The following is a 21,863-nucleotide window of genomic DNA, read 5'->3' as shown; positions in this document are numbered from 1 at the left end:
ATAGTAATAGGAACATACATTTTGATAATTACCTTAATTGTGAATGGATTAAATGCTCCAACCAAAACACACAGCCTCGCTGAGTCAATATAGAAACAAGACCCATATATATGCTGTCTACAAGAGACCTGCTTCAGACCTAGGGACACATACAGGCTGAAAGTGAGGGGATGGAAAAAGATATTCTATGCAAATGGAAATCAAAAGAAAGATGGAGTAGCAATACTCATATCAGATAAAATAGACTTTAAAATAAAGAATGTTACAAGAGACATGAAAGGACACTACATAATGATCAAGGGATCAATCCAAGAAAAAGATATAGCAATTATAAATATATATGCACCCAACATAGAAGCACTTCAATACATAAGGCATATGCTAACAGCCATAAAAGGGGAAATTGACAGTAACAGAATAACAGTGGGGGGCTTTAACACCTCACTTACACCACTGCAGAGATCATGCAGACAGAAAATTAATAAGGAAACACAAACTTTAAGTGACATAACAGACCAGTTAGATTTAATTGATATTATAGGACATTCCATCCCACAACAGCAGATTATACTTCTCAAGTGCACACGAACATTCTCCCGGATAGATCATATCTTGGGTCACAAATCAAGCCTTGGTAAATTTAAGAAAATTGAAATCATAAGAAGCATCTTTTCCGACTACAATGCTATGGGCTTAGAAATAAATTACAAGGGGAAAAAACCGTAAAAAACACAAACACATAGAGGCTAAACAATACGCTACTAAATAATCAACAGATCACTGAAGAAATCAAAGAGAAAATCAGAAAATACCTAGAAACAAATGACAATGAAAACCCGTTGACCCAAAACCTATGGGATGCAGCAAAGGCAGTTCTAAGAGAGAAGTTTATAGGAATACAATCCTACCTCAAGAAACAAGAACAATCTCAAATACACAGTCTAACCTTACACCTAAAGTAACTAGAGAAAGAAGAACAAAAAAACCCCAAAGTTAGCAGAAGGAAAGAAATCATAAAGATCAGAGCAGAAATAAATGAAATAGAAACAAAGAAAACAATAACAAAGATCAATAAAACTAAAAGCTGGTTCTTTGAGAAGATAAACAAAATTGATAAACCTTTAGCAATACTTATCAAGAAAAAGAGGGTGAGGAATCAAATCAATAAAATTAGAAATGAAAAAGGAGAAGGTACAAAGGACACCACAGAAATACAAAGCATCATAGGAGGCTACTACAAGCAACTCTATGCTAATAAAATGGACAACCTGGTAGAAATGGACAAATTTTTAGAAAGGTATAATCTTCCAAAACTGAACCAGGAAGAAATAGAAAATATGAACAGACCAATCACAAGTAATGAAATTGAAACTGGGATTAAAAATCTTCCAACAAACAGAAGTCCAGGGTCAGATGGCTTCACGAGTGAATTCTATCAAACATTTAGAGAAGAGCTAACACCCATCCTTCTCAAACTCTTCCAAAAAATTGCAGAGGAAGGAACACTCCCCACCTCATTATACAAGGCCACCATCACCCTGATACTAAAACCAGACAGAGATACTACAAAAAAAAGAAAATTACAGACCAATATCACTGATGAATATAGATACAAAAAATCCTCAACAAAATACTGGCAAACAGAATGCAACAACACATTAAAAGGATCATACACCTTGATCAAGTGGGATCTCAGGGATGCAAGGATTCTTCAATATATGCAAATCAGTCAACGTGATACACCAGATTAACAAATTGAAGAATAAAAACCATATGATCATCTCAGTAGATGTGAAAAAGCTTTTGACAAAATTCAACACCCATTTATGGTAAAAACTCCAGAAAGTGGGCATCAAGGGAACGTACCTCAACATACTAAAGGCCATATGTGATAAACCCACAGCAAACATCATTCTCAATGGTTAAAACCTGAAAGCATTTCCACTAAGATCAAGAACAAGACAATGTTGTCCACTCTCAACTGTTATTCAACATAGTTTTGGAAGTCCTAGCCACGGCAATCAGGGAAGAAAAAGAAAGAAAAGGAATACAAATTGGAAAAGAAGTAAAACTGTCACTGTTTGCAGATGACATGATACTATACATAGAGAATCCTAAAGATGCCACCAGAAAACTACTAGAGCTAATCAATGAATTTGGTAAAGTTGCAGGATACAAAATTAATGTGCAGAAATCTCTTGCATTCCTATACACTAACAACAAAATATCAGAAAGACAAATTAAGGGAACAATCCCATACAGCACTGCAACAAAAAGAATAAGATACCTAGGAATAAACCTACCTAAAGAGGTAAAAGACCTGTACTCAGAAAACTATAAGACACGTATGAAAGAAATTAAAGATGATACAAACAGATGGAGAGATATACCATGTTCTTGGATTGGAAGAATCAATATTGTGAAAATGACTATACTACACAAAGCAACCTACAGATTCATTGCAATCCCTGTCAAATTACCAATGGCATTTTTTACAGAACTAGAACAAAAAATCTTAAAATTTGTATGGAGACACAAAAGACCCTGAATACTCAAAGCAATCTTGAGGGAAAAAAAAAAAAAAATGGAGCTGGAGGAAGCAGAGTCCCTGACTTCAGACTATACTACAAAGCTACAGTAATCAAGACAATATGGTACTGGCACAAAAAAAACAGAAATATAGATGAATGGAATAGGATAGAAAGCCCAGAGATAAACGCATGCACCTATGGTCAACTAATGTATGACAAAGGAGGCAAGGATATACAATGGAGAAAAGCCAGTCTCTTCAATAAGTGGTACTGGGAAAACTGGCCAGCTACATGTAAAAGAATGAAATTAGAACACTCCCTAACACCATACATAAAAGTAAACTCAAAATGGATTAAAGACCTAAATGTAAGGCCAAACACTATAAAACTCTTAGAGGAAAACTTAGGTAGAACACTCTGTGACATAAATCCCAGCAAGATCTTTTTTGAGCCACCTCCTAGTGTAATGGAAATAAAAGCAAAAATAGAGAAATGGGACCTAATGAAACTTAAAAGCTTTTGCACAGCAAAGGAAACCATAAGCAAGATGAAAAGACAATCCTCAGAATAGGAGAAAATATTTGCAAATGAAGCAACTGACAGAGGATTAATCTCCAAAATGTACAAGGAGCTCATGCTGCTCAATATCAAAAAAACAAACAACCCAATCAAAAAAATGGGCAGAAGACCTAAATAGACATTTCTCCAAAGAAGATATACAAATTGCCAACAAACACATGAAAGGGTGCTCAACATCACTAATTATTAGAGAAATGCAAATCAAAACTACAATGAGGTATCACCTCACACCAGTCAGAATGGCCATCATCAGAAAATCTACAAACAATAAATGCTGGTGAGGGAGTGGAGAAAAGGGAACTCTCTTGCACTGTTGGTGGGAATGTAAATTGGTACAGCCACTATGGAGAACAGTATGGAAATTCTTTAAAAAACTAAAAATAGAACTACCATATGATGCAGCAATCCCACTCCTGGGTATATACCCAGAGAAAACCATAATTCAAAAAGACACATGCATCCCAGTGTTCATTGCAGCACTGTTTACAGAAGTCATAGAAGCAACCTAAATGCCAGGTCATAGAAGCAACCTAAATGCCCATCGACAGATGAATGGATAAAGAAGATGTGGTACATATATACAATGGAATATTACTCAGCTATAAAAAGGAATGAAATTGGGTCATTTGTAGAGATGTGGCTGGACCTAGAGACTGTCATACAGAGTGAAGTAAGTCAGAAAGGGAAAAACAAATATTGTATATTAACACATATATGTGGAACCTAGAAAAATGGTACAGATGAACCAGTTTGCAAGGCAGAAATAGAGACACAGATGTTGAGAACAAATGTATGGATACCAAGGGGGGAAAGAGGGCAGTAGGGGGTGAGATGAATTGGGAGATTGGGATTGTCATATATACACTAGTATGTATAAAATAGATAACTAATAAGAACCTGCTGTATAGCACAGGGAGCTCCACTGTACAGTAGAAACTAACACAACATTGTAAAACAACTATACCCCAATTAAAAAAAAATCTAAAAAAAAAGAAAGTGATGGAGAGAACTACTCTCTATTAAGCCATCCATAGCTCTGTGTTCTTCTTATTCTGTCTCCTTAGAAAATTATGATTGTTATATTTGTAAGGAAGTGGAATAAAAAATATTCTTTGGGGGGCATAATGTTTAAGATATTTAAAGCCTGTTCTTTTTATTCTGTCCTCTTCAGAGTTTAATGGTGATGTAAAGCATTGGTACTCTTGTAGCTGTCTTAAACCACAGATCCAAATTCAAAACACTTACCTCCAGGATATGAAATATGGCAAAGAATAATGCTAAAATGTAAAATTTGAAGAACAAGTAAGAGAGGAATTTTCTTACTGTAATAAATTCTGACATTTAGTAGTTCTGGGTCAGTGCCCTAATTGCCAACCTTTGCCTGCTATTTTTAAGCATATATTATGTATCTTTATAAGTAAATCTGATGTGGATACAGTGGAGCTTTTCAGATAGATGTTGATTGGGGTCTCTGAATAAAAGTTTCTCTTCTATAGAACTTCACAGTGGCAAAATGAAAGTATGAAAAGGAGAAAACCATTTTTTCAGTAAAAGTGGCAAAGAAAATTGTGAAGTCATTGCAGCATACTCCGAAAGGCCACTGATGTTTATCATTTTGTTGTGATATTTGACTGATAAGAGTAATGTTTGGGACATGACATTTGTTGAAATGGGATCTGTAAAGTGGTAGTAGCATGGCTTGATGTGGAGTTTTGATTAAAAAGAAGGAGAGAATGAAACCTAGAAAATAAATTTTACTGTCTCCTCTCAAATGTTTGTCTAAAATTAGTCAAGAACTTCATTACATTAAGAAACAGTTAAATTTCACAGCCTAGCTAAAGCTGTTTTTTATTTATATATGACCTCCAAAAGTGACTTGACATTTTTCAAATGCGTTCTCTGTGATAGTGTGCCCAACCTTTTACATGATTATCTCACTATCTCATTTAATCTTTAAAACAACCCTATGGAGTAGGTAATATCTTCATTTATAGGTAAGGAAGTGAGGGACCAGAGTTAAGAAAATTGCTCAAGGTCACTTACCCAGCTATAAGTAAACGACAGAGGCAGGACTTAAAATCAGGTTTTGTCTGATTCCTCCCATTTTTCTGTACTTTACAAGATGAGTGTGAAACAGAAATTTGATCCTTCTAATGCCGTTTCTCATAACCCTTTAATGGTTCCTCATTGCCTGCCCCGAAGATTTCCCTCTCCTGTCATATCCTTCCGTACCTCCAGCATTGACCACTTTCTCTTCTGTGCCCCAAATCTATCTTACTGGCTTCTGTAATGACACCAGTAGCACACCTCCAGCATTGCTCCTGGAGTGCAAAGACCACATTTTTCTGTCGCTAGTGATGGTTTACTCATGTTGACTGAATAAGTGAATGAATGAAGTTTTAGATTTATGGCTGTTGTTTTTATTCACTGTGTTTTGCTGTCTTACAATATGGCTTTATAAACTCAATAGTTGTAATTTATTTTTTATGTAAGCAGCGGCTTTCCAGTGAACATTATGATTGGCCTCATGCTTAATTTTAGTTTTGTAGTTGGGAAAAGCAGAGTAGTTAATATCATACCAGAAAGAAACTTTGCTGTGTTTTTCCTTACATGTCTAAATATAGTACAATAAAAATCTAATTATTTAATTAATCTCTTCAGGTTGGCTGTTGATTAGATATTTAAGCATTTCACCCATAATCAGGATAGCAAATCTCCTAACACCCATCCCATTCCTATTTTATAAGTTGCCTCCATTCATAACAGTGATTTAAAGTTTTGACAAAGTACCTAATCTTTCTGTAGCTAGCAGAATTATTTCAAGGTGAAATTGCTGTGAAACTTGTTACGTCAAATACATTTTCCTGTGATAAATAAAAATCAGTATTGTGTATCGTCTCTAAAGGGATCTTAATTTAACCTTTTTTTTTTTTTTCGCGGTACGCGGGCCTCTCACTGTTGTGGCCTCTCCCGTTGCGGAGCACAGGCTCCGGACGCGCAGGCTCAGCGGCCATGGCTCACGGGCCCAGCCGCTCCGCGGCATGTGGGATCTTCCCAGACCGGGGCACGAACCCATGTCCCCTGCATCGGCAGGCGGACTCTCAACCACTGCACCACCAGGGAAGCCCAATTTAACCATTTTAATTTTAAAAGTAATTATATTTATTTAGAATGTTATCTAATGTATTTATATAAAATATGCCTATTCTAAGGGAATGAATGTCTAAGAATTCTTGTCAGTGCTTGTATGTAAATGGAAATATATAATGGAGGAAGCAGCTAAACAATTTTTGAATATATACTCTCTCCAAATTTTATTTCTTCAGAGGAATGAATAATAGTTTGTTTCCTCCATTATTATGAACTTACACATCATTATAGGGGAAAAAAAGGGGGAGCATTGATGCTTTCTGACATAACTCTAATCCTTGTTTATGTAAGCAGAAAGAAAAGCCTCAGGAATTTTTCTTTTTTTTTTTTCGCGGTACGTGGGCTTCTCACTCTTGTGGCCTCTCCCGTTGCGGAGCACAGGCTCCAGACGCGCAGGCTCAGCGGCCGTGGCTCACGGGCCTAGCCGCTCTGCGGCATGTGGGATCTTCCCGGACCGGGGCACGAACCCGTGTCCCCTGCATTGGCAGGCGGACTCGCAACCACTGTGCCACCAGGGAAGCCCAGAAATATTTCTTTTAAAATGTAATCTTTGAGCTCCGGAAACCTGTTGTAAAGGTATGTCTTTTGGGCTATGAACTTTTTGAGGGTAGGGTGAGGTGAAAATGAGATTTCTTAAGAATAATTCCATTACCTTGGAGGCTTGAGACCTGGTTCATAGCTTAAAGTATGATTGAATTTCTCACAATTAATTATCTTTTGCTTCCTTATCCCATGAGGGAAGCCTATATTAACCATTGGATAGAAGTAATTATTGTAAAATACAGTCCAAAGTAAAAATCTTGATGGCTTAAATTTCTTTTTGTTATTACTTTTTATGGAAATGTTTAAATGTTTGATAGTATTCATTATCCCAAAATAACGAGGCTACTATCTGATGTTGCATGCCTGTGTCAGGGTCTCCAAGAGCACTTGCAGGTTTGGTGATATGCTAGGACTCATAAGATATAGCATAGTGTCCTACTCATAGCTATGATTTCCTACTGCAAAAGGAAAAAAAGCACATGGTACAAAGCCTGAGGAAACCAGGCTCAAGCTCCCTGTGGAGTCACATAGGATGCCCTTAATTCCTCCACTATTGAGTTATGACAACACGTGTGAACTATTGTGTACCAGGGAAGTTCATTAGAGATTCAGTGCCCGGTTTTTATGGGGACTGGTCACATAGGCATCCTCTGCCTAGCACGTACCAGAATTCCAAACTCCCAGAGGGAAAGCGGATATTCAGCATGAACCACATTGTATTCACAAACAGTGAGACATTCTTATCGGGGAATAGTGGTTACTGTCTCAAAATCCAAGTTCCCAGACGTGAGCCTAGGTCCAGTCTTGAAGTAAGCCTTTCTAAGGATAGCAGTCTCAGGTCTGCTGTGTTAACTCTTTTCTGCACACATGCAATATAACTTGAGTGGTTATGTGTAAAGTTTATCTATCATAATTATTATTGCTTTGGAAGATAATAATAAATTCATGCCTGTTTTATGATAGCTAATACCTATCGTTTGAAATAAACATAGTTTAGACTTTAATGCTTCAAGCATTTCAACTTTTAGATCTGATATTGTATTTGTAATAGAAATAAAAATTACATGTTACAAAATGATCACAATATGAATGAATATATTGAGACTTTATTATTCTCAATTCCTCATGTGTAAGTTCCATACACATATTTAAGTTTAGCAAACATTTGAGTGCCTGTCGTGTACCTATTTTAGGTATTAGAGATATAGGAAAGAACCATCAGGCATGGTTCCTGCCCTGAAAAAGCCCATATTCTAGCAAAGGTGATAGAAAGGTAAACAAATAAACATACGGAATGTTATTTTGTTTATCAGATTGTATTTCATAAGAGATTTTAAAATATATTTCCTTATGCTATTTATGTATCTGTGTATTCTTGTGGACACTACTGTGCAGACTTAAGGCTTTTTTTTTTTTTTTAACTTTTCTAGTGTCCTCTTCTGAGTTCTGGATTTTTGTGTTGGAGAAGGAGGGGCTATGTTTAATTATATAGTTTTGAGCTGTGATAAAACACTGTACTGGAACCTATTTATGCTCTGCCTGGTTACCAACATTTTAGTAACTAATAATTTTAGTAATTTTAGTTTAAGAAAAATTTTGCATTTAGTGCTAATCTTAATGTCCAGTACTAGTAGTAATCACATTTTGATTTTATACAAAATTTTATATGAAAACAAGTCAAATGTCATTGTTTTCTGTTTCAACCATGTCATCTGCCTTTTATTCCACCTCTACTCCTGCATTACCAAGTTTTAATCAATTTTGCTTTCTTTCATGTCATTTCCCTTTTTGATTTCACCACCTTAACGTAATAGGCTTAGAATTAATGTCTTCCAGTCTGTGTTGCTCTAAGATGGTTGTTCCATTCTGTCTTCTAACTGGATGTCAGATTCTTCTGTCATGTCTGTAGCTCCACAAAAGGACATAAGATGGGAAACCAGGAAGCTTGGACTCTGGACTTTACTAACTCTTTTTTTCCTTTACGTTAAATTCCTGCAATGCCATATGTTCATTTGTTTGGTTTATTTTACGTTTCTTTATAGTTACTTGTGTGCTTATCTTCACCTTCTGTCCTCTTAGAGGCTGTTTTTGTTTGCTTTTAACCACATAGATACAACTAGTTGTGACTTTGGGTAAATTACTTAACCTCTCAATGCCTCAGGCTACTCATCTATAAAATAGGGGTAATAATATTAAGTACTACAGTGAGACTCACAGGTGTCTTGTGCAGATTGAGTTAATAAATGTAAATATTTTAGAATGGTGTCCTTCCCATATTAATTACTCAATAAATGTTAGCTATTTATTCCCAACTTTTTTTTATTAAGTTCAAACCTAAAAAGTGGGAAAAGAAGAGTCAATGATTATTTTTATCTTTCGCTTAGACTAATTTTTAACCTATGCCAAATTTGCTTTCTCTCTCTTTTGTGTGTGTGTATGTGTGATTTTTTTAGGTAAATTCCTTAAAAGCAAGTGGCACGCATCATGCTACTTCAGCATATATCTCCTAAAAATAAGGACATTTTCTTGCATAATCACAATAGCATTTTTATACTCAAGAAATGTAAGATGAAAAAAGTACTTAATATACAGGCTATGTTCAGATTTCCCCAGTTGCTCCAAAAATGTCCTTTTTAGTGTTTTTCTTTTCCTTTTCTTTCTCTCATTCTTTTTGAAAATCTAGGGTCCAAACAAGAATCACATTTGCTTTACTAGTCCTGACTCTTCAGACTGTTAATTTGAAGCAGTCTTCCTGCCCTTTTTCTCTCTTTTCTTTTTCTTCTCTTTTTTTTTCTTTTCATGACACTGACATTTTTGAAGAGTCAAGGGCAATTGCTTTGTAAAATGTTCTTTTGAAAACTGCATGTAGAGATTAAAAGATAGCAGATTTTGTTAAGCTATATGCTCTCTATAGTTTTCACTTAACTATTATAGTTCAAAGTTTTGAGAAGATAAATGAATAATGGAGATCATTTGAGTAATGTGGAAGATTATTAAAAATAAAATATTTTGAGTAGAATATTCCAGAAGATAAGATTTATTAGATTTATAAAGGAAAAGAAATAGGATTAGACCAAGAAGGTTGTTTTATTTGATGAAGGCTTTAAGTTGTTCTATTACATTTTGTTTATTCTTCAGTATTTATTGAGCTTTTGTTTTCATTACATTGTCCCTGTTCTCCTAAATGCTCGCAGTTTAGGGAGTGAGACAGACAAGTAATAGACTGTTATAGTGCAGTTTGATAAAGCATATGGGTGTGTATATTTGATACAATTATTACAGGGCCCTAAGGAATTAAATACTATCTAACTAATAACCAAGGCAATTAAGAGTTGGGTGATCAGGAGATCTCCAAAGAAATGACATCCATGCACAGACATGAATGTAGATGTAAAGGTTATATAAGAAATAGCCAGACCAGGGGTTGGAGGAAGAGTGTTCATTTAGAAAAACTGACATTTGAGGAATATAAGAATTACAGTGGTGATGGAGTATGGAGAGGGAACCTCAGAGGAATTGAGGCTGGAAATGAGGCTGAAGAGGAAAGCTGGACACTCTATAAACCTCATTAAGGGATTTGAATGCTATTCTGAGTTCAGTTGGAAACCATTAAGATTATGTATGAAAGCAGAGGTGTGATGTAATCAGCTTTGTACAGTACATTGGAGAACAGGGCTGGTAGCAGGAGTCCAGTTAAGAAGCCATTGGCGTCACCAGGCAAAAGATGATGATGACCTGGATTAGGACAGTGATCGTTAAAATGGAGAGAATTGAATGAGTTTGAGAAATATTTGGAAGATGAAATCAATAATATTTGGTGAATGAGGGGAAGGTATAGTGTATTAGTTAAAGAAACCAGACTCTAGAGCCAAAACACCTGGGTTCAAATCCTAATTCTGCCACTTAGTAGCTTTGTGAACTTTGTCAAATTACTAAACTTCTCTGTGTCTGATTTCCTCATTTGTAAAATGAGAAGAAACACAATACTTGTCTCATAGGATTGTGTGAGGATTAAATGAATTAATTTATGTACAGAGCATAGAATGGTGCCAGGTACATAGTTAGTAATATGTGTTAACTACTATAGTAATTATTGTTGCAATTTTTAGTAGTATTATTATTAATTTGATATGTCATTGAAGGGTGAGAAGAACCAGGATTGATGCCTAGGTTTCTAATTTGGCTGCTGAGGCAAATTATGGTATATATTTTTAAAAGGGAGGAGGGATGATGAGGAATTCCCATTTGGGCTTGCTGTTTTTGAGGAACGTTGGGGACACCTGGGTGAAAACACTTAGTAGGCAGAAGAGTTTGCAAGTAGGGGAAAAGATGTGAGTTGGGATATCCTTTGGGGAATTATGAGAATATAAGTGATCATTTAGAGAAGTTGTGGGAGTTGATGAGAGCACCCCAGTGAAGAGCATGTTAAATAGAGAGGAAAGGGCATAAAGACTGTGTTATCTTTAAGGATGTATTATTTAGGCCATAAGCCAAGGTGTAAAACTTGGTACCCAGTGGAGGGTTTAAAAGGCTTTCAGCATTCAGTACAACTTCATTTACATTAACTTGGGCTTCAGAGGACTTTGAGCTGAGGTGAAGTGGCAGTCAGGTGGAAGAAAATTCTTCCTCTGTTGAAAAAATCTAGAACTGTAGAGAAGTCAATTTGCCTAAGGTAAGGAAGATGTTTCTGACTGCTGTTTCGCTTCTGACTGAGGGAAATAAAAGATATGAGATTGACTCCTAATTGGCACAATGACAGAAAACATAGAATTTGTTTTTATGTCTTTTTGTGAATTATGTGCCCTATTGAAGTACATATTGCTAGGATTAGTTAATTCTGTGTTTACTAAAGAATTCTCTACTTTTTCAACTTTTTGTTATGAAAATTTTCAAACCTACAAAAAAACTTGAAAGGAATAGGATAATGAATACCCATGTAACGTTACCATCACCTATAATTCAATACTCACCTTTGAGTGAATGTAGATGTTTAGCCAAACCATTTCAAAGTAAATTGCAAACTTTATGATACTTCATTCGTGATATTTAGCATATATTTCCTGTTATACCTTGTAATATTATACCTTTCAATACCATTATCACACGTAAGAAAATTAACAATAATTTCTTAATATCACTTACTATTCAGGCCATATTGAGATTAGCTGATTATCTCAATGTTTTATAGACTTTTTTTTTTTTCCTTCCTAAAAAGAATCCAGTCAAGGTTCACGTGTTACCTTTGGGTGTTATACCTCTTTAGTCTCTTTTATTCTAGAACTTTTTCTTCTTTTTGGAGGGGAACATTTACTTTTTTAAGAAACCAGAATGTTCTAAATTCTATATTTGTCTGATTGTTTCCTCATAGCGTCATTTATCTCGTTCCTTTATTCTTCGTAATTCCTGTAAACTGGAAAATAGGTCTAAAGCCTTGGTGTAATCAGACAAAAATTTTTGGCAAGAATATGTCATAGGTGGTACTGTATACTTCATACTGTATTGTATCGGAGGATGTCACACTGTTAGCAGTACTAAGTTTGATATTTTCTATGTAATAATATAATTTTCCCATTTAAATTAGCAAGTAATCTGTGAGGTAATTATTTCATTGATAATTCTGTCATTCCTTCTATACCTATTAGCTGGCATTCTTAGGTAAAGAACTTTTCCTCTTCTGCTGGAGATAAACAGTTCTTTCCCCAAAAGGCAGGATAAATGCTTAATTCTTTACTTTTAATGAGAAGTTTTGAGGACAGGAAGTTTGGTGTTATAGGGTTATATATAACCCTCCACTGGTTACAGATGAAATCCCTTTTTTCTCTTTCTTTTTAGAGCAGTATTATGGACTCACAGATTTTTGTTTATTCAATTTGTTACAATCAGTTATAACCGTTACTCTTTTTAATGCTTAATTTTAATGCTTAAATTCTCTCAAATGGCTGTCTCAAAGTTGGCTCTAGTGCCCTTTTGACAGCCCTTCATTATTTTTTCCCTTACTTTCTAGAAAAACATAATGACCTAGGCTCACTTATATTTTCCCTGTCCCAGATCTGGAACGAGTCATTTCTCCAAGAAGCCTTGGTTCCTTTTAATGGAGAAGGGGATTTAGAAAGCAAGATACAAGCATTAGAGATGTTCATTACTGTTGGAATGTCATTGCCTCTAATGGATATAATTAGGATGTGTATATATACACATATTTATTCTAACTATGTTTATATATGCATATATATTTTTAAGTTATGGCTTCATGTTGATATCTATACAAATTTAGCACTACAATTTTAAAATTGTAGCTTTTGCCTTCTATTGCACATCTTGGTTTCTAATAACATTTACATAATTACCTATTTGTTTTATCCTATAGTGCAAATAAAATAGGTTCAAAATTATAAAAACTAATACTAATATCACAACCATTATGTGAAGTTTAAGATTTCTTTGGAGTTTTTATTATCCTTAGAATATATCCCAGTAAGGATGCTAGTCAGAGTACTGTGTTCACAAGTGACTTGAAATATTTTTTTGTCTTCATGTGGTTATATTACCAATTTGATAGGCGATTAAGTTCATTTATTTCCATTTGTTTTCAATGTTAAGATTTAGATTTTTTAATTCAGTTTTATTCTCTTGAATGTATAAAACACTTGTATAGTTCAAAAGTCAAACTGTATTAAAAAGTATACTTTTGTTTTGATTTTCTATGTCCACCCCTTACCTCAGTCCTTCACCACATCCATCATAGGTAACTATTTTTATTAATTTCTGGTTTTGCCTCCCACTGTTGATGTTTGTTATTATATAATTGTCCCCATTTTTTCTCCCACACTGTTTGTATCATTTTGTACCCCACAGGGACATAGCTAGTGTATTTGAGCCTAGAGCAGGTAATTTTTTTAATACATCCCTCTTTTATATGATAAAATTATTTTCAGAAATGACCATGAAATAAAATATGATAGAAACAAAATATATACATTAAATATTTCCTTTTATTGAACATTTGAATAGACAATCATACTGGTAAAAATAAATTTTAAAATAAATAGTACATTACAGAAAATGTTTGCTAAAATATCTCCACCAGAAAATTCATCTTGAATTTTTATTATATTTGGTTAAAAATAAAAATAACTCCTGAAGTTTTTCTTTTTCTATAAAGTCAAGAGAAAATGATGGAATGATAGTGAACAGTAACACTATTTGATCTGCTAGTTAATAACCAGGCATTCAAATAAACATTGCCCTTTTGGTTTCTTCTAGTAATGTAAGAGCAGCATCTTTTGTTGTCTCTCCTAGGTTTCTTCAAAATTTGATTCTTTTTTCTGTGTAAGTGTCCATTTCCTTATGTTTTATTGTTGTATAATGAATGACCTTAACCACAGTTTCCGTGCATTGTTCTTTAAATAACTGTTTTTAAAGCTCTGTGTTTTACTAGTCATTGTTCAAGGCTAATTCTGGCTGTCTGCAAGTATTTTTGTGTCTGATTAACTCATCTAAAACTTCCCACCAGAAAAAAAGATAACCTAGAAAAGAGAAATAGCATACAGCTGTCATTGTTTATTTTGAATCTATTGCTTAAATGCAGGAGTATGTAGTGTAACACAGGGGCTAGAGGCAAAGTGTGCTCAAATGGAGTTTGAACCATTTCAAAACATTACAGACTTAACTTCTGAAATGAATGTGTAGAACTGAGTCCATGTATATCAGGGGCCAAACTGGGAGTTCTCCAAATTAACTTCCATGTATAGTTCAGTGTTTAAGAAATAAGTAATAAAAGTGTCGAATTTGAAACTTACATACATGTTATTAAAACTCAACAACAACCGCAACAATTATTTGGAATTTGGAACAATGCGAGATTTTTCTCAGCATTTTATTGCTGACATTTAGAAAAATTGCCATCACATGATGATAAGGAGCAGATCAAGCTTTAGTTTTAGTTCATAAATTCTCTGTGGACAGTGTACTTCCTTATTGTGGGCATCTGGCATGGTCTGTTTACATCACCCCCCCTCTTGGTATACTACTGCACCCACCAACAATTTATACAAATGCCTGTTTCTTCACAACCTCACCAACGGTGTTGCATGTTTCATTAGTCTGATGGGTGAGAAGAGGTATCTATGTTGTTTTAATTAGCATTTATCATATTATGAGTGAAGTTGAATATCTTTTTCTATGTTTACAGGTCATTGCATTTCTTTTTCTGTGAACTGTCTAGTCATTAATTTTTGCCATTTTTTTCTAGTGGTTTTTCCTCCTCCCTTTTCAATTTGTAGAAGAAGAAGTTACATTTTAACAAAAGTTGTCTTGGAAAAAGAAAAAGGAGAAAGCAGGGCACTATCACTGACTAAATTAACTATACTTTTGGGAAGCCTTAATATATAACATTATATTAACAGAAATCCCTGTTTCCCCCTTTGAGGTGGCTGTTGCATATTGCAGCCATATTGAGGAACTAAAACAACCTCCTATGTTTAATCTGATAAATCTATGACTGGTGAAGCAATGTTTTTCAAATTGGACTCAGCAGTTTATCTATTTTTGTACATTTGAATTCCTCATAAAATTTCTTTGAAGGTGGAATTCTGTTCTTACAACATTTTTTTAAACCTCTGCTATAAAGTAAGAGTTGTTATTTTAAATTTTATAATATAGCATTGTTCAATGACAGATATATAATTATAACCCAAACAATTAGTAATCATTAATTTAACAAATAAAATCAGTTAAATTGGTTCTTCACTGAATTGACTAGGTAATTTAATTAAAATTATTATCACATAAATATACCCTTACTGCTTAAAGATCATTCATACTTTGTAAGAAAAATTATGTACAGTATGTCATTTTTGTAGAGTCAACTATGAATCATTTTGTATCTCAGTTTTTCATTAAATTTTTATATTATAAATGCACACAGCTGCCCAGAAATAGAACTGAACATTAAACTTTATTTCCATGTCTGCAGATTCCCTTTCAGTCAGTATTAATATGTATATCTTTGTCTTTATATTGATAAACAAAATATACCTATGTTTTTGTGTTTGGGAGTTTTCTAGTTTTGTTTTGAATTGTAAAAATAGTAACAACATTTACGAAAAAACTTAAGACAAGACAGAGTAACCCATGATCTTATCACTAGCAAGTGTTTAATTTTTTGCCAATTTTTCTTATTTTTTAAGATCTTGTCTAAAATCCTCACATCTGACTCTTTAAAAGCCCTTGATAACTAAGAATACTTTTTAATGGTGCTTTTTGTCATCTACTAGTCCCTCTTTTAAGTAGGATAGTCTTCTTAAGAGCAGCAAAAGTGCTCTGTGGTTTTAATTTTACTTTTTTAAAATTTTTGAATTTTTTGGTATTAATTTTAGATTTAAAATTTAACAAAGTATTATATGAAGTTTACTGAGGTTAAGGTACAAAATGAATCATATTTTTTCTTGAGAGTTTAATCCTGTGTATTATAAAACTGCCTCATAAAGAGTGGCATAGACATATATACACTACCAAATGTAAAATAGATAGCTAGTGGGAAGCAGCTGCATAGCACAGGGAGATCAGCTCAGTGCTTTGTGACCGCCTAGAGGGTCACATGGGGATGATATGGGGATATATGTATACGTATAGCTGATTCACTTTGTTATACAGCAGAAACTAACACACCATTGTAAAGCAATTATACTCCAATAAAGATGTTAAAAAAAAAGTGCCTCATAATATCAGTAACAAGGTGATATAATCATATAATATATGAAGGTGTATGTTTTTAAGGAGCTACAAAGAATTGATGTTAGTCTTGAACTTACCACAAACTTTTTCCAACCTAATTGTGATTAATTTATATTTCTCTGTGAGGCAGTAATTTCTGACTTTTCACCGTGAAAAATAAGGTAGTTTGGATTGTGCCTGCTTTCTGTATCTGTTGGTCTTGTTACCTTGCCTGTGTCTCTTATTTCTTTCTCATGTGTCACTTGTTTATTTTTTCACAGTAATAATATTATATAGTATTTGCCTACAGCAGCTCTAAATTACAAGGCTTTCTTTAGCTTCAGTCATAGAGCTCTGGATTACTCCTTCCATTGTTTGCTGAAGAAAAGATAGAGGAAACAAAAATTCTTTTTAAACCACCACTACCACCACAACTCTGAAAAGACTTTTCCGTCGTCAAGCAGATGGAGCACAGATATCACCTCATGTCTTTCACCATGGAGTTATCATCTTAATCTCTCTTGATTTTGACTCTTTAATATCTAGTCTTTCTTTTGGGAAACTTAGAGATTGCACCTCCACCCCAAAACCTACAGAATTTAAATTTGTGTTTTTATGATGCTGTTGTTTTTCTTTTCCTTCTTCTTTTTTTTTTTTTTTTTGAGACATGGTAAACCTTTCAATTTCCAATTTCATTCCTTTAAAAATTTTCAGTTTTCTTCAACTGCACTCCTTGTTTATTAATTGTTTAGTTCATTCTCTTTTTTCCTTCAAGGACTCCTATCATTTGAAGTTTGGATTATAGCACTCTGCAAATCTGTGATCATTCATTTCCTATCTTGGTTAATTTCTTATTATCAGTGTATGTTTCTTGAGTTGCCTCCTATTTCACCAATCCAATTTTCTGCTACATTGATTCTTCTATTACTGCTTCTACTGCCAGTATTAATGGGTTTGTGGCTAAATTTATTCTGTGCTGGTCTTGGTATCCTCCAGCTGTTTTCCTTGTCTTCGTAGTCCACAGTGTTGCCAGAATGATCCATCGAAAAAGAAGTCTGGCTGTGTCATTCCCCTGGTAAAAATTTTAGTCACTTCTTCACTAGAGTCATGTTCTGACCCTTCAGTGACATAAGTAAAACATTCTGTTACCTGAGCTTTCTGCATCTCTCTCTAGTCTTATAATCCACCACCACCCTGCCACTGTGCATTCTCTTCCCCTTGCCTGGAACGCCCACCGTGGTCCTGATCCCATGCGCCCCATCCATACTCCCAGCCTAGATTAACTGGTTTTCCCCACTAAACACAATTATTTATTTTCTCTTAGCTACATACTCTCATGCACCTTGTACATGCTTTCTCACTGGTTTTAGCAGTTATTTGCTTATACTTGTCTGTGACACCCTAACACCAGGGCAGGTACTATATTATGGTTTCTATAGCTTCAAGACTAGTGCAGTGCCTGATGTTTTGTACTATTATCCCTCTGTCTTTTGGTTTTATTTTCTTTAAGGGAGAGACTGGCCTCTATCATATAATCTTTCTATTCTTTTTTCTTTTTCACGGGAAATATTTTTAGTGGAGTCAGGCTATTTAATTGCTTTTTTCCAGTCTGTGTTTTCATGTACATAATTTACTAATCCTTAAGATGTGGTCTTACAGTAACTTGTCCTAAATCACATTATCCCTGGGTCAGGGTTCAGGAACCAGTTCTGTGAGTGACCTGTTAAACACTCAGTCACTATTCATTTCATTAATCAAATTACAGGCTTAGGTCAACCAGGACTGACTTCTCTAGACTAATTGTTCGGTCTCAAGCCTGGGGTGGTGCTCCAGTTTTGACAATATGTTCCTAGTTATGCAGCCCTGAAGTCGGAAAGCCAGTTGTACAGTCAGGGTGGTCTTCCTCTCCTGTTTCTTTTGTTTTTGTTTTTTTGTTTGTTTACCTCTAAGATTATGTTGTGCTCTAATTCTTAAACACTTGAGAAAAAGGAAAAAAATAAGCTTTATAGAGTTCTAAAAAATGGTATGCTTTTGTTGTTGTTGTCTTTAGCCTCTCAAACAATATAGAAAATTACAAAGCTGAGGGTAAAATACTTAAGCATCTTGCTACTCAGAGATAAGCATATTTTAGAATATATTTTTGCATAAATATATGTAAGAAAAGTGTACCAATTTCATAAATGACATCTTGCACTAAATGCTCCCTTCTACAACTCCCTCTGTTTTACTCAACAACATGTTTAAACTCCATCATACCTCAGTAATTGAAGATATATTTCATCATTTATAATTTACTTACCATTACCTATAGTTGGACATTTAAATTCCTTATAAATAATGCTGTGATAAACATTCATCTTTTATGTTTTTTTACATTTTTGTGTGAATATAACTTCAGTAGAGCTCTTCTGCCAGAAGACATGCAAGTATATGTTGATAGATATTGCCATAATGACTTTCAGAAAAGTTGTTCCAACTTACATCACCCCACATCTCTACCAAGGCCAGATATTTGTTGTGAGCTAAAGACTCCCAATTTACAGCTCTAAATTCAGATCTCTTGATATTTTCACATGGTATCTGTTTCACTAGCATCTCAAATAACATACCCCAAACCATACCCTGATTTTCTGCCTCAAATCCCAAACTTGTTTCTTCCCCTTTCTTTTTAAAAATTTTTTAAATTCATTTATTTTTTTGGCTGTGTTGGGTCTTCATTGCTGCGTGCGGGCTTTCTCTAATTGAGGCGAGCAGGGGCTGCTCTTCGCTGCGGTGCGCGGGCTTCTCATGGCGGGGGCTTCTCTTGTTGTGGAGTACCGGCTCTAGGCATGTGGGCTTCAGTAGTTGCAGCACGTGCGCTTGGTAGTTGTGGCTCGCGGGCTCTAGAGCACAGGCTCAGTAGTTGTGGCGCATGGGCTTAGTTGCTCCGCGGCATGTGGGATCTTCCTGGACCAGGGCTTGAACCTGTGTCCCCTGCATTGGCAGGTGGATCCTTAACCTGCCAACCGTGCCACCAGGGAAGTCCATTTCTTCCCCTTTCTATGTCTTTTATTCAAATGGAACTTAAAGTTCCTGGTTATTCAAGTTAGAAGCCTGGAGTGATCTTTTCTGTTGTCTCTTTTCCCCTGAATCTTCCTGTCAAATATATTACTAAGGCTAATGGATTCTATTCACAATTTCATGAATATCCAAATAGGAGGAGGCCCTGTAGTTAAGCTTAAGCTATCCCACAATTTTTTAAAAGACACTTTAAAAAAATACATATCCTTTTGATTAGGCAGTATGAATGTAAACTTTTAGGGATAAAATCAGATTTCTACCTCTAAAATTTAATTTAATTACACATATATTTAAAATGAAATTTAGAAATACTACTTTTACACTATTTATTGTAAAAAGTTTGTGCAAACTCTTCAACTTACAACTTTGGTATTGTGTCAACACTGGAATGAGTTACCTAACACAGTTTCCTAGTTCACCTCCTCCTCTCTTCCATCTAAATTGTATGAGATATTGTAGTTTTTAAATCTGTGTATAGTGCTGTCCTAGCCACAAGTAAAATTAGAGCAAAAATTTTTCCCTTCACTTTTGTTGTTGACATATATTTATGATCTCATAACCTAAGTATGGACTGAATTGCTTTTTTCCAGAAGTGATCATTGAGGGAATTCCCTGGTGGTCCAGTGGTTAGGACTCTGCACTTCCACTGCCAAGGGCCTGGGTTCAGTCCCTAGTTGGGGAACTAAGATACCACAAGTTGCGCGGCAGGGCCAAAAAATAAAAAAATAAAGGCACCTCTTCCCTTAAACAAACAAACAAACAACCTATCATTGAAAGATTGCTTGACAGTGACATCTGCCACATGCAGTTGTGTGTGCAGTTGTGTAGTACCCCAAGGAATAATTACTAAATCTTCTCATTTTATTTGCTCCCCGCCCGCCCCCACCGTCACGTCTCCCTAGCAATTGTGTCAGATTGTCTCTTAAACAGTTGTTGGTTCAGGGTAACATGCTTTCTTCAGACAGTACTTTGTATTTTTTCAAAATAAAATAACTTATAAATCATTCTGTAATCTGAGACTTTGTAAGGTTCAAATATAAGACAACTTCCTCTTGTAAGGACAGTGTTTGGTATTGAAAAACTTTACTTATATATGGGCATATACAGTGAATTTCAAATCCATCCGCTCCTCCATTCCCATTACTGATCTAAATCATCTGTCACCTGGACAGTGGCCCTCACTTTTTTTTTTTTTTTAATGTACTCGTTACATACATTTGTCACCAACGCATCACAAGGAAGTCACAAAAAGTAGGCTTAGTTTAGTTCACAATATAGATCCTGTGAAAACACATTTCTCATTTGCTCTGCAGTTTACAATACCTATAAAAATTTAAAGCAATTAAACAACATTTGAGATTACACTGGTATAAAATTGTAATTCACACTTCAGAAACTTGTGAAATAAAAGGCCATGATGGAGAAAGAGTAAGAAATTTGTAGAATTACCAAACTGTCACAGTACCATTTTCCTTTATAAAAGCATCTCAGTAAAACAAAATAAAAACTATGGAAAACACAAAAGTCAAATCAGAGATTTTGGTTTAGTACTTTCCCTGACTCTCTTGTTTTTAAAAAAATCAAAGTAAGGCTGGTTCAAAACTGACCCATAAGGTCTTGCCTCCTCCATATGCTGCCATGAGGAATACATTTAAGGCAAGAGGCTATACACACAAATGGTCCCAGGGCTTTATTCAGATGCCAGTTTGCTTGTGGTACCACCACAGGGTTATCTGACCCACTGCTGCCCTCTGCACGTGGGCTTAAAGAGCTGTCAACGTTTTCTCTTGGCCTGCCATGATACAACACATGAGACTAAATACCAAATGAAGACAAAAGATTATGGTTATTAATAAATATTACAATTATAGGTGGATTTGGACACTAGGTACACCAATTCATGGTAATAACACAGAAACAAACACTTTTATGTTTTAAAAATCTTACATAAACAAGGGTTGAGGGCAAGTCATTTTAAAGTTTTAAATCTCAGATGTTAAAAAACAAACAAACAAACAAAAACCTTAAAAAAAATCTAATTCATTAGATCCCAATAAAACAAAGTAGAAAAAGTGATACGTTGATTCTCGGAATTAGATGAGCATGCTAAGTGAAAAAAGTTGTTGTCTCCTTGTTCCGTAAAATTGGCCCCTACAATGTTTCTACTTGATCATCTCATTGCATACACAGTATATTTGCAAGTGATCAAGCACTTCATTAAAAAAGCATATAATCAAATTAAGGATAAAAGGTTTGTTAGAATCTAAAAAATTATTTTTTACTTCA

Source organism: Grampus griseus, assembly GCF_964374135.1.
Source record: "Grampus griseus genome assembly, chromosome: 1".
Lineage (NCBI taxonomy): Eukaryota > Metazoa > Chordata > Mammalia > Artiodactyla > Delphinidae > Grampus > Grampus griseus.
This window is presented reverse-complemented; position numbering follows the sequence as displayed.